At 38.9% G+C, this 14,851-nt stretch overlaps 1 pseudogene; it reads left to right on the plus strand.

Moving 5' to 3' along the window:
- The first annotated feature begins 696 nt into the window (after positions 1 to 696).
- LOC132006995 (actin-related protein 2/3 complex subunit 5-like protein) overlaps positions 697 to 14,851 on the plus strand; it is a 59,352-nt pseudogene continuing 45,197 nt past the window's right edge.

Raw genomic sequence — 14,851 nt, forward strand, 5'->3', positions numbered from 1 at the left:
ATCATGACCTGAGCCGAAGGCAGCGGCTTAACCCACTGAGCCACCCAGGCGCCCTATACCAGAGTTTTAAAGAAAGATAAACTTATATGTATACAAATGTAAGGTTAAATACAATGAAGGCATAGAATCTGACTATAACAATGAGAATTATAAAATATTTTTTAAAAATGTACTGATAAGATAAAGTAGTTAAAAAGGTTAAAGCAAGGAAGAGGAAAAATTAAATAGAATAAGAAAAAAATTTAAGAAATTTAATTTTGAAAGGATAAAGAATCATGGGAAAAAAAAATCCATGAATTCTATGTGCTGTATTCCACTAGCTCTGGAGTTCTGCAGTTCTCACTGATCAGTGAACTTGGTCTGGTTAGATGATTTTGCTGATCTTCTTCAGCAGGGGCCTGCTGCAGTGATTCTCAAAAGTCTTTGCCTGAGGCAGACTTGCACCATCTTTCCCAGGGGCAAGGTTAAGTAATATGCTTGGGTTTGCTCTCTGTAGCTTTTGTTCCCTGAAACCTTTCTGTACAGCTTTGGGGGACATTAATGAAGATGGTGGCCTCCCAATCTCCAGGATGTTGGAGCATCAGCTTGAGGCACCACTCTTCACTGAGCCCTCAGAGAAAATCACTCCTGTCTCCCTGGTCTCGGCTCCACTCTATGCTCACCCAGCCTGTGACTGAGCGTTTCTATCTCTGGTACATGACCCAGCCCCATTTGGCGTCTCCAAACCCAGCAAATTCCTACAGTGCACTCCCGTGCCACACCCTCCCCCAGGGCGGGGGAAGGTGAGTCTCCCTGGATCTGCCACTTGTGGAGTCCCTGCTTGAAGAGTAGTGGCCCATCTGTGCCAGGGATTATGATTTATGGCAACCCTGAGCTGAGAGCCCCCTCCTTGGCTCCGTCTCTGAAGCTGGCTTCCCTGCTCTGATGCCTGGGAGGTCTGCCACAGTCAGGCACCTCTGGTTTTTCTGTGACCTTGAGGGGCCTGAGACCCCACTGTCCCAATGAAAGTTCCAGCCCCTGTTTAGTCTCTGGAGCGATGTCCCTCAGCAAAGCAGACTTTTTAATGTTCTGATTTTGTGCTCTGGTGCTCCACCACTTTCTGGGAGCTGGTCCCTCTCCCTGAAGTCTCTCTTCCCTTGTATCACCTTGGATTCACTTCTCCACACGTCCTACCTTTCAGAAAGTGGTTGCTTTTCTGTTCCTAGAATTGCTGCTCTTCTTATCTTTGATCTCCTGTTGAGTTTGTAGGTGTTCAGAATGGTTTGATAACTATCTAACTGAACTCCTGGGACCTGATAAAATTTAGGTCTTCTACTCCTCTGCCATATTGCTCCTCCCTGTCTCAGATCTTCTAATGTATAATTATATGTGGGAGACTCATACCTCCCTGTGGTAGTGATTGCTCATTATCCCCCAAATATATTCTCCTTTCTTCATCAACAATAGAACCTCAGTTCTTCAGCTGACTACATAGTCATTAAGAAATAACTACATGGGGGTATTTAGGTGGCTCATTTGTTTGAGCATCTGACTCTTTGTTTTGGCTCAGGTCATGATCTCAGCATGGTGAGATTGAGTCCCACATCAGGCTCTGTGCTGAAGCCTGCTGAGATTGAGCCTCACAATGGGCTCCATGCTGGCAGTGGAGCCTGCTTAAGATTCTGCCGAAACGCTTGGGTGGCTCGGTTGGTTGGATGGCTGCTTTTGGCTCACGTATGGTCCTGGAGTCCTGGGATCGAGTCCTGCATCGGGCTTCCAGCTCCACGGGGAGTCTGCTTCTCTCTCTGACCTTCTCCTCACTCATGTTCTCTCTCACTGTCTCTCTTGCAAATAAATAAATAAAATCTTAAAAAAAGAAAGAAAATATTCTTTCCACCTCTCCCCACCCTCCTCTCTCTCTCTTAAAAAACAACAACCACCACCAAAACAAACAAACAAACAAACAAAAAAACCCAAAACACTAACAATACATTTCCCAGCCACTTTTGCAGCTGGGGGTAGCCATGTGACTATGTTCCGAGCAATTGATTGAAAGCATAAGCAGTATGTGCCACTAGTAGGAAATTTCTTTAACAAGAAGGGGCATGCCTTTCCCATTCTTTTTCTACTTTCTGCTGGATGGAATGGGAGCAATCATGGCTAAAACCCTAACAGCCATCCAAGGCTGAAATTATCAAGATGGAGTAACAGAATAGGAATATAGATCTCTGACACTGTGGGGATATCATACCAATCCTTCTTGAAAATGAGAGGAAACTATGCCCCATGCTGTTTAAGTCACTATTACTTCCTTTTCATTTCTACTTTTCCATATAAGATTAATCCTAACCAGGAACTAATGGTTTTGAGAATACAATGTGGTAATATAATTATCCCAGTGCTTGGTCACAGAGCACTTACACAATATATATCTCATATTATTCAGAGCTCACCTTGGTAACTGAGTTAGGTTTAGGGATAACAAATTGGTTTAGGGATAATGCTAGGGTGTGAAGAGAGATCATCAAGGGCATTGTGATGGGTTGATATTCATATAGGCTGTTGCCATATTCCTTTGGGACAAATGTCAGATTTGAGGGAGAGGGGCTCCCAAGTGGTATCTGGAATGTACCAGCACATTCTGGTGTGGTATTTCTGTATGAAATTAAGAGTGCCAATACAGAAGAGGCCTGCTGCAGTAGTGGTCATGACACTACAGTATCATGGAGATGGAGTGCTGTGACAGCAAATAGTAGTATATTCTTTGGATGGTGAAAGTGTGGTAAGACACAGAGACCTGCCTCTAGGACCTGGTTTCCAGGAACCATGTGGATATAAGGCCTAAGGCAGATGCTGCAAAACAAAAACAAAAACAACCCCAAACCAAAACCAAAACCAAAACCCAAACCCACCCTAAGGATACTTTCTCCTCTATCCCTCACCATAGCTAACTTGAACCAGAAGGAGGAATTTCAGTGGAGCTAGAATTCCTCCAATTTTGCAAGTGGGAACTAAGCCAGAGAAGGGGAATTTTGTTACTTTTTTTTCTATGTGACTGTATTCTGTCCTAGGCTGGTGGTCTGGACAACAGCTGTTGCTCATAAATCCAGGAATGACAAGCTGAAAATGAACCATGGAAGGTCAGAATGTTTATATAGACCTATAATCTTTGAAGTCAAGGGCCTCAAGAGTAGTTTCCACACTACTGCAGCCTGCTGAAGAGGCACCAACTCCCATCCCCCATTTGAAATTCTGATATAACTGGCTCACTCAGGAATATGAAATTACTAGGGGTATTAACATGTAAAGTGTTCATGTGTTCTGAACATTGATTCCTGCTTTGCTTTGTCCAATTCTTTTTATTCATATTTTTCTGGTCCTTTTTAGCTGGTCAAATTTAGTCTGTTAAAAAGTTCCAATTTCATATCTGATTCGAAGTTTGCTTCTTACCCTATGCTATCCAGATGAGTGGATTAGAGAACTAGGAGAAGATGCAGGGGCAATGTATTATTCTCCTCTGTTCTTTCCCCTCTTGTAATTTACCTTCTCTTGTATTGTTTTGTAGCTGTCTGTTAGGGATAGGGATATACCTCTGGCCTCACACTGGCTAGATTTGCTTCTAGCTCTTGCTGGTAGTTGCTGCTGCTGTGTTTATCCTCTGTGTGCCCAGGTGGGGTATATGGCTTTTATGGGAGTGATGGCTAGCTTTCCTAAAGCATCCTGTTACTGAGAACTCTCTCAGAGAGGAGAAGCTTGGTCTCTTGCAGTCATTTCCAGAAGTCAATGTGCCTAACCTCTTTGCTGGGTGGGTTGCCATGACTATTGGCCCTGAATCTGCCTGTATAGCGCTAAGCCTCCTGCTCTCCTACTTCATGCTCTTTTACCTGGAGTCACAGAACTGCTGTGGTCCTTTTCTTTGACTTTCAAGGACATCGAGGATCTGGGGGGGGGGGGGGGGGGAGTATCATTCTGCTCTCTTCCAGGTTACATTGTGCTATTATCATTTCACATTCTGTTGGGATGTATTGCTCTAGCAAGTTGCCTGCCTTCAGAAATCTCCAGGTGAAGAGCAGGCCCCAGCCTCCATATTCACAAGCACTCTCTTCCCATAGAGAACCTATATTATACTCCCTAAGGATTTTTACCTTGTTCCACCCAAAGACAAGAGAGTAAGTATACAGAGTCTACACTCTTCGGGCATTCTCCCAAGAACAAGATTCTAGTCCACTCTTACAGATTCTTTCCAAATCTATGAGAGATTCTCTTGGAGACTATCTCCTATTTTACTTGACTTTGATGGAAGGGAGAAAAGAAACTTTTCCTTTTTTCCACCAGGCTGAAAACTCTAATAAGTTGCTCTTTCTCTTCCTCCAGGCCTCAGGGGAGTAGATTGGAAGTGGAGGGTAGTTGAGGATGGTAGATGACACTATGGCCAGTAAGCCCTGGGGAAAATATCTGATCCGATCTGTTGGTGGCTCTCTTTAGACCATGAGGTAATCTAGGTGACAAGACACTTCAAGTCTGGAGCTAGAGGCCCTGAGTTCAAATCCTGGGTCTTATAGTTACAAACTGTCACTGAGCAGCTTACTTAAATTTTCACTGCTTCAGTTTTCTCTTACCTAAAATAGGGTTAATAATGGTGTTTACATTATAGGGTTATTGTGAGAAGTAATTGGATTAAGATTTATAAAGTACTTAGTCTAGTGCCTGGTATGTAATAAATGTCATGCAAGTGGTTATTGTTGTTATTATTATTACTTGCCCTCAGCTTTAGACTATAGTCACCAATTTTGCGACAATAATAGAAGTCCCCTTCAACATGCTGTTATGTGTGATGGATAGATCATGAAACTGACCTAGGAATAAGGAAGGACATTTAGAATTGCTTATAGTAGCATTTATTAAATTGAGGCTGAGCAAAGAAACATACTCAGTGTTCCTATTTGTATGTCCCACTAGAAAGACCAGGAAAATAATCTTGGGTGGGTTATTGGTCCATCTATTCCCAGTTAGTAAATTTAGGAGGCTTCCCTTCTGGCAGAATAGATGCTGTGTCAGAATATATTCATTCAAATTAGGAGCCAATGCATTCCTAATAAATGCTCCACATGCACTAAAGCGAATTATATGCTGCATAAACTCTGACAGGGTTTTTCCAAACTTTGCACTGGATAGAAAAGCTTGTTTTATTAGTATATTGAATAACAGCATTCTGTAAACAACTCATACTTTTTAGATTTACTCCTGTTAAAGAATGCCATACTTAAGTGCTTGGAATTGACACTTGGAAATGAAATACTGCTGCAAATAATGGGGGAATTGTCGATGTATTTTATACCTCTCTTCCCCAAATCAAAAGGTCTCATAAATACAGTCTCTAAAAGTGTCGGTGGGGGAGTTAACATAACTGTACAAGCAATAAGGCTGACCTTTCAATGTAATTTATTTTTGATTTGCTCAATCTTTTTTTTATTAAAACTAGCACATCTGAAGCAGAATTAAATCCTATTATAACAGGTATGTGATCATATCAGGCTCTCCCTGCCAGCGATCCACTTTATTAAAAGTTACTTTGTTTCAAGGAGGATAACCTGATCGGGGCAGTGGGATGCCTTTGGAAGACTGAGGACAGCAGGGTAAGGATGATTTTATTTTCCTGTGAGCGTCTGCTGTTACCAGAGAAATCAAAGAATATTTATGAGCATTTCTTTTGTGTTTGGAAAGCCCTGGTGGGATGTAATCTTTTATCTGTGTTTATAAAGGTTATTTCTTTCTGGAGTTATTTTGGCTTGGGGACAGGTGGGTCATCAAGCCGTCCTGCATTATGACCCACACATTACTTAACTTGCAATTATTTTCATGTGCAGTGGTCTAAGTGACCACTGAAAGGGGAAAAGCCTTTGAAATGCTACTTAGATACAGATCCACTTGATAAAACTAGTCTTCAGTTTCTGGCCCATATTAGTATACCTAATGCTACTAGATCTTTATTCTTTTTTATTTAAATTCAATTAGCTAACATATAGTACCTCATTAGTTTCAGATGTAGAGTTCAGTAAGTCATCAGTTGCATGTAACACCCAATGCTCATCACATCTACTAGATCTTAAGAAAAAGACTTAGAATTTTAAAAACTATCATTGAGTGGTTTGACTTGTTTTCTCTTGGTTTCATCTTTTTGTTTCTATATCCTTCTCTCTGCCTAGTCATCTTACTATTCAGCTAATTCCCACATTTTCCAGGAAGCTGCCTATAGTGACCTCTTCCCTCCTTCCAAATTCGGTCCCTTATAGTTTATATCCATCAACTGGCCACTGATATGAATGGATTTTTCAATCTGAGAACTCCAGGAGAGAAGGTCAAGCCAGGCTCATTCCTGTTCGTAGTGAGTTTGAGGAGAAATAGGGAATGATCAAGGAAAAAATGTATGACCACAAGGTGGCAGTAACACACAATAAGATTTATTTGGTTGCCAAGTTGATAGGTTTTTCATGGTGGGGATGGGCTGGAGGTAGTGAAGATGTCCCTTATGGCATAAAACCTTTAAAAGGCTACAATGTAGGGTCCACTACCCAGAAAGGAAGGAGAGAAGGACAGCAAAAAATTTCCAGGGGAAGGAGAATTGACAGGGAGCTTACAGGTCTAGGTAATGTTGCTCAACAGTATAATGGGGATCTTCTAGGTTAGAGAGTTCTGAAGGGCAGCAGTGACTTGTGGGTATAGAAGCAGTAGGCTCTAAATGGCAAAAATCTGCCTATTTGGGCTGTATTTAAAACAACCCAGTGTCTAAAGTGGTGCTTGGGTGGCTCAGTCAGTTAAGTGTCTGACTCTTGGTTTTGACTCAGCTTGTGATCTCAGGAATCAAGCCCTGCCTTGGGCTCTATGCTCAGGGGAATCTTCTTGGGATTCTCTCTCTCCCTTTCCCTCTGCCCCTCTGTTTACACATGTGCACGCTCTCTCTCTCTCTCTCTCTCTCTCAAATACCTAAATAAATCTTTAAAAAACACAATTAGAAATGTAAAGATTTGAGTTTGGCACTTATTGGTTTTTGAGCGAACAGATCCTAGTCTGTTATGAATAAGTCAACAACATAGGACTCATATACAGAAGCTGTCTTTGTCTCATTTATATAACATCTTTTAGGATTGTTAAAGGATGCTACACAGTGACTGAAACAGAAAGCAGAATTTATTGCTTGTTTAAGCAAGGGAGATCTTCACTTTTAAGGTGTAGATTATGTGAGAAAAAAAGATGATTATTTTTATGTAGGGTTTTGGAAAATGTGGAATTCAGGCATTGGTGCATTCCAGAAGCAAAAGTGTTTAGGGACTTCAGTAACCACGTTACCATAGCTAAAGTTTGGAGTGTATCTGCTCTTGACTGGTGGATGTTCCCAGGCAAGGGGCTACCACTGGTTGGCTTTCACTTGATTACTAGTACAAAGTGTCACTGACAAAAGAAATGGGTTTAAAACTGGCTTTGGGGGTTACTTCTTGTTATATCCAGAGAAAAAAAAATCAGTTTTTTTTCCTTACAAAATTTTTGTTATTAGCACCTCACACAGTATTTTGCAAGAAAGGACCACTCAGTAAGCACTCGCAGAATAAATGGGTAGCATATGTGTATCATTTGAAGACACACTGGCTTCTAGTCTCCCCAGCATTGAAGCGCCTTCCTGGGGTTTAAATGTGAAAGAATAATAGCATTTATCACATGTCTTTATCTTCTGTATTTCCAAACAAAGCACTTTCACAACCATCATCTTACTTGATTCTCTCTTTGCCTTCTGGGGCAGGGAAGGGAAAGAATATTGCTCTCTCTATTAGTAAATGAGAGGTGAAGTGAAATGTCCAAGGTCACAAAATATTGGATTTTTGGATTCCACATTTCTTTGCCTCTTGTAAAGGGAGTGTACACACCTGTACCCCTGAAACAAATAATACATTATATGTTAATAATAAAAAATAAAATGTAGGGCTAACAGAGCAGAGATTTCCATTTGGTGTGCAGAGATACTGGTCCCCTCACTCTCAGATGGGCAGGGCCATTTTCTTTTTCTATGTGTGTCCTCATGTGAAAATATGGGAAGAACTGCATGGAAGTGCCATTTAGCACATATGTGGGTCTGTACAGATTGTATATAACTCTCTATGAAATAATAATACCTTACATTAGATTGTTATATTAGAGTTTACAAAGGTCAGGTTCTCATTTAATCACACTAAACCTGTTATGTAGACATGGTAGGGATTAGTATTACATTTTAAAAATAGAAAAATAGACAGTTTAGAAAACAGAGTAAAACTTTATTTTTTTTCCAAAGATTTATTTAAAGAGAGAGCATGAGCAGAAAGAGGGTTAGAGGGGGAAGGAAAGAGAATCTCCAGCGTACTCCCAGCTGAGTATGGAGCCCTACATGGGGCTCAGTCTCATGACCCTGAGATCATGACCTGGTTGAAACCAAGAGTCAGACACTCAACTGAGCCACACAGGCACCCCAAGAGTGTAAAACTTTAATTTTGTCATTTCAGTCACTTATAATTTTAATAATTTTTTAAAAAATGGAAATATAATTTTCTAATATAATTATAATCAAACAACACATATAATTTACTATCTGGTCATAGCATAAACATTTTTCCATATACTAGTACCACATTTATCACTATCATTTTTTAAATTTTTAAATTTTTTTATAAACATATATATATATATATATTTAATTTTTTATTTTTTATAAACATATATTTTTATCCCCAGGGGTACAGGTCTGTGAATCGCCAGGTTTACACACTTCACAGCACTCACCAAAGCACTTACCCTCCCCAATGTCCATAACCCCGCCCCCCTTCAGCCAACCCCCCTCCCCCCAGCAACCCTCAGTTTGTTTTGTGAGATTAAGAGTCACTTATGGTTTGTCTCCCTCCCAATCCCATCTTGTTTCATTTATTATTCTCCTACCCACTTAAGCCCCCATATTACTATCATTTTTAATGCCCATAAAATATTGTACCAAGTGAATACACTATAATTTATTCTTTATGTACTATGATTTACTCTGTTGTTGCTTCCATCTTTCTGTTATTATAAGTTCATTCACAATGACTATACTTATGGGAAAATAATCTTCCATCACCAAATTTTGTGTTACTTCTAGAATTATAGAAATTTATTTAACTTTAGTTGTTCAATTTTAAAAATTAAAGATTTGTATATATAGAGACAAATTGCTTTCCAAAAGGCTGACTACAATTTGCACTTCCACCATGAAAGTATTAGAGTAAATTTAACCACAATTTTGTGTGACACATACCATCACCCCCATTTTCCAGATGAAGACATTGAGGCCCAACATCACACAGTGTTACCCAGCTTTCAATTTGTATATTTAACAAAAGTATATAGTGGATACTATGTGCCAGGCCCTCTTTCAAGCACTTTAAAAATATTAACTTATGGGGGGCGCCTGGGTGGCTCAGTTGGTTAAGCAACTGCATTCGGCTCAGGTCAGGGTCCTGGAGCCCGGGATCGAGTCCCGCATCAGGCTCCCAGCTCCATGGGGACTGCTTCTTCCTCTGACCTTCTAGCCTCTCATGCTCTCTCTCACTGTCTCTCTCTCAAATAAATAAATAAAATCTTTAAAAAAATCTTCTAAAAATATTAACTTATGGGGCACCTGGGTGGCTCAGTGGGTTAAAGCCTCTGCTTTGGCTCAGGCCATGATCTCAGGGTCCTGGGATTGAGTCCCACATAAGGCTCCTTGCTCAGCAGGGAGCCTGCTTCCCCCCACTCTCTCTGCCTGCCTCTCTGCCTACTTGTGATCTCTGTCAGTCAAATAAATAAATCTTTAAAAAATATTAACTTATTTTATACTCAGAGAAACATTATATAGTATGTATAACTATTATATTATTTTTTTTAGGTAAAGAAACTGAGGCACAGTGAAGCTAAGTATCTTGCTCAAGGTTACACAGCTAGTAAGTGGCAGAGGAGAGATTTAAACCCATGAAGTCTGGCATCATAAATATATAGAGAGAGCTGACAACAAAACTGTAGGGTAGTATAAGAGAGACAGAGGATAATGACTTTTGCCCTGCCCAACTCACAGAATGTTTGAGAAGAAGAAACAAACAAACAAACAAACAAAAAATGGAAGTTAAGGAGTTTTGAAAATTGGGAAAGGCTGTACACATGAGGAAACATTATTATTACTATTTAAATTTTGAAATACCATTTGTAATCAGAGATTCTACATTTCCCTTCAGGTATTGCCTCTCCTGCTCCTTGCTTTCCTCTACGTTTTCATGACTGTTTTCAAGTGCAACCTCCATTCCAAGAGTTCTGTATCCCTCCTCCTTCTTTCTTGTAATGCTCTGAGGCTGCCCTCTCTAGCAGTGAGGCATGTGGCACTCCTCATAAGAGCTAGGCTTTTCTTGTCCCATAATCTAAGGTGACAAGTAAACAGTAGTTACAATTTCGTGCCAAATCTCCCTCTTTAAAAACCTCTTCAAAAATTACATGTGAGCTTGCTTTTGGGCCAGCAGGGCTTTTGTTAAGACTAGAAAATCTAAAAGGTATGGGGTCCTGATCTGTGAATGATTAGTGTGATACAGCCTGTGATGAAGTAATAATGACTAATTTTTATGAAACTTTTAAAAAACATGAATTTTTTAAACATGGCTTCTGAGGACTTAATGCTTTAGGTCTTTATTCCTCAATCTATAGTATGCAGACAATGGAATCTGAGGTGGAAGCAAGGAGCCTGCATTTTTAACAAGCTATCATGGCTGTATATAATGCTACTGGTCCAGGGATCACACACTGGGAAACATAGTCTGGATAGTCAAATGCCATGGGCCTCTAAGGAATATGGTTTGCATTCCATGGAGTTCTATATACTCCAGTTCTCTGAAGATTAAATTCGATTAATCTGTCTTCATGACTCTGTTCTGACTCTGAATGAAAGGCTGAACAAGGTTGTCTATACAACCATGAAAATAGTCTGGAAATTGACCAAAGCCATACCCATTGAAAGGCATTTATTCAAGAAAATCCACTGAATCTTGGTAAGGATAGTGCGAATCTGTGATGTTTTAACTTGGACTTACCACCGTCTTCCAGCTCCATGGAAGAGAAGTTCTACCTGAGAGGGCAGGAAAGACAGTGAATGCTGTCAGAGGGAGCTGGCTTTGTTTGGAGTTGACTTTGGAGCATAGTGTGGAAAAAATCCATGTCCAAGGGTACTGTCAAAGACAATGTCAATACCAGTGGCAAAGAATTGGGAAGGTTGTTGTTAGCCTTAGAAATCATATTGTTTGGGGAAAATCAACAAGACATCAGCCAGAAATTTAACAGGAAGATTTAGCAAATAGACAACCAAAGGGGTCCTTGCTAAAATCCCACTTACCTCTGGTGGTCTGCAAGGCTGTGCACATATCAAAGCTGTGCCCACTTCAGAGAGACAAGAAGGGTCCCTGGTAAGATACTCATCCCTGGATAAATGTAAGGCCTTGGGAAACAAATGGAGAGTTTTAGAAGGGAGGGGTGGAGGATTGGTGAACCTGGTGATGGGGATTAAGGAGGGCATGGATTGCATGGAGCACTGGGTGATATATGCAAACAATGAGTTATAGAATACTACAACAAAAACTAATGATGTACTGTATGGTGACTAACACATCATAATTAAAAAATGTGAGGCCTTGTAGAAGTAGGCTTGTAAATTGCTTGAATTTTGAAAGTGTTTAAGTACAACCTCTGACCAGTTATTGGCTGCTCACTAAGTTATGCTTATCCAGTAAAAACCCTCAGGAAGGCAGGTTTAAAAAAGAAACTGAAAAACAGCAGGAACATCAGAGGCCAGGGGAAATTTGTTCCAAGGAATTAGTCTAGGCACATCAAGAAACAAACAAACAAAAATACCAACCAGCAACAATGACCACCCTGGGCAGTATTAGAATTCAGAGTTGCTATAATATCTAATTAAAAAAGTTATTTCTTCCTGGTGATTCACAGACCTGTACCCCTGGGGATAAAAATATATGTTTATAAAAAAAAAGTTATTTCTTTCAACAAAAATTTATGAGACATGAAAGAAATAGGAAAGTGTGACTCATACACAGGGAAAAAGCAGTCTAGAAATTGTCTTTAGGGGCCACAAATGTTCAGCTGAGCAGACAGATACCTGAAAACAGCTATTATAAATATGTTCAAAGAATTAAAGGGAGGGGCCCTGGGTGGCTCAGTGGGTTAAAGCTTCTGCCTTCAGCTCGGGTCATGATACCAGGGTCCTGGGATCGAGCCCTGCATCAGGCTCTTTGCTCATCGGGGAGCCTGCTTCCTCCTCTCTCTTTGCCTGCCTCTCTGCCTACTTGTGATCTCTCTCTCTGTCAAATAAGTAAATAAAATCTTAAAAAAAAGAATTAAAGGGAACCATATTTAAAGAATTAAGAAAAACATGATTATAATGATTTATCAAATAGAGAATATCAATCAAGAGAGAAATTATAACAAAGAACTAAATAAAAACTCTGGAATTGTTAAGTCTAGCGACCAAAGTGAAAAATTTTCTAGAGGGGCTCAACAGCATATTTGAATTGGTTAGAATAATAAATTAGTCACTTTGGGGATAGATTAATGGAGATCAGGAAGTTTGAGGAACAATGACAAAGAAAAATGAACAGAGCCTCAGAAACCTGTGGGACACCATTAAATGTACCAGCATACATATTCCCAGAAAGAAAGGAGAGAAAAAAAGATAGAAAAAAATTTGAAGAAATAAAAAGTGATCACTGGATCCCAAAGAGGATAGACATAAGAAGAGCCACAGCCAGAAGCATCATATTTAAACTGCTGAAAACCAAAAAGAAAGAGAAAAATGTTGAAAACAAGAGAAAAATTACATACCATCTACAAGGCAACCAAAATAAAATTAATGGTCAACATCTTACCAGAAATATTATAGGACAGACAGCAGTGGGATGACATTTTCAAAGCACTCAAAGAAAATATAATTGTCAATGAAGAACTCTATATCCAGTAAAATATCTTTCAAAAATGAAGGCAGAATGAAGATATTCCCATATAAACAAAAACAAAAGACTTGCTAGAAAATCAGTCTTACAAAAAATATTAAAGGAAATTCTTCAGACTGAAAAGGAGTGAGACCAAAAGTGAAAAGAAGTGAGACTCAAAACACATGCAAAGAAACAAAGTACATAAGTATAAAACTACATATATTCTCTGTTTTCTCTTAACTGATTTAGAAGTTAATTACATAAAAGACTATAAAATTGTTGGGGTTATAACATATAAAGATGCAACATATATAATGCCACAAGGAGAGGAGAGGGACTAGATCTATCTTGGAGAAAGCAAATGACACCAGATATTGACTCAAATTCATAGGAAGAAATGAAGAGTTCCAGAAATGATAAATATGAGGGTTAATATAAAAGACCTTTACATTGTATTCTTTCTCCTTTATTCTCTTAAGTCCTTTAAAAGGTAAAGATTTAAAACTCAATAGTCATTACACTGCATTTTTGTGTTTATAACATATATAGATGTAATACATACACCAGTAATGGCACAAAGGAGGGGAGAAAGAAGGGAGCTATATTGGACCAAATTCTCTGTATTTCACTGGAATTAAGTTACTATAAATATGTAAGTAGATTCTGCTATGTTAAGATGTATCTTATAAACCCTAGGATGACCACAAATAAAGTAACTAAAAATATAATTAGAAATCATTATAGGATAAGAATGGCATATTAAAAAACATTCACTTAAAACAGAGGCAGTGAGGGAGTAAGAGAGAAACAAAAAAAATACAACGTATAGAAAACAAATAACAAAATGGTAGACATGAATCCTACCCTATGTCTAATTACAATACATGTAAACGAATTAAACATTTCAATCAAAAGGCAAAGAAAGTTAAACTGGATTAAAACAACAACAACAGCAACAACAAGATCCAACTATATGCTGTCTGTTAGAGATATACTTTAGATTCAAAGATACAAATAAGTTGAAAATAAAAGAATGGAAAAAGTAATACAGAAATTATAAGAGGGCTGGGATGGCTTTACTTATACCAGAAAATATAATTTAAAACAAAAAATATTACTAGAGATAGAGGGGCATGTGATGACAATAAAAATGTCAATCTTTCAGGAAGATATTAGCAGTTATAAATATTTGCACCTAAAAACAGAGCTCCAAGATACATCTAGCAAAAACCGAAAGAATTAAAGTGAGAAATAGACAATTTAATAGTAATTTTCAGAGACTTCAATATTCTACTCTTAATAATGGATAGAACAACTAGGTGAAAAATCATCAAGTTTACAGAACACTTGAACAACACTATTTACAAATCCTGCCTAAGTGACATCTATAGAATAATCTCCCCAACAATAGCAGAATAATCTTTTTATGCTTAATATTGGACGCCTCAGTCTCAGAGCTTTGCAATTCACTAAGGCCAGGCCTGTATTATGCAGTTGAATTTCCAATATTTATGGCTCTTTAACAGGCAGTGTTCCATTTGTTAGTAACATGAGATAAATTTTTAAAATTATTTCAGAGACTGGTTACATTTCAGGAATCAGTACTCAATTACTATTATAGGGAAGTGACCATGACTGACCAGACTATTCTTATATGCTTCTAGCTATAGGGTTTTATTTTTTTTTAAATATTTTTTAATGATTTTTATTTATTTATTTGAAAGATCAGAAGTAGTCAGAGAGGCAGGCAGAGAGAGAGAGAGGAGGAAGCAGGCTCCCCGCTGAGCAGAGACCCCGATGCGGGGCTCGATCCCAGGACCCTGAGACCATGACCTGAGCCGAAGGCAGAGGCTTTA

Source organism: Mustela nigripes, chromosome X, assembly GCF_022355385.1.
Source record: "Mustela nigripes isolate SB6536 chromosome X, MUSNIG.SB6536, whole genome shotgun sequence".
Classification (NCBI taxonomy): domain Eukaryota; kingdom Metazoa; phylum Chordata; class Mammalia; order Carnivora; family Mustelidae; genus Mustela; species Mustela nigripes.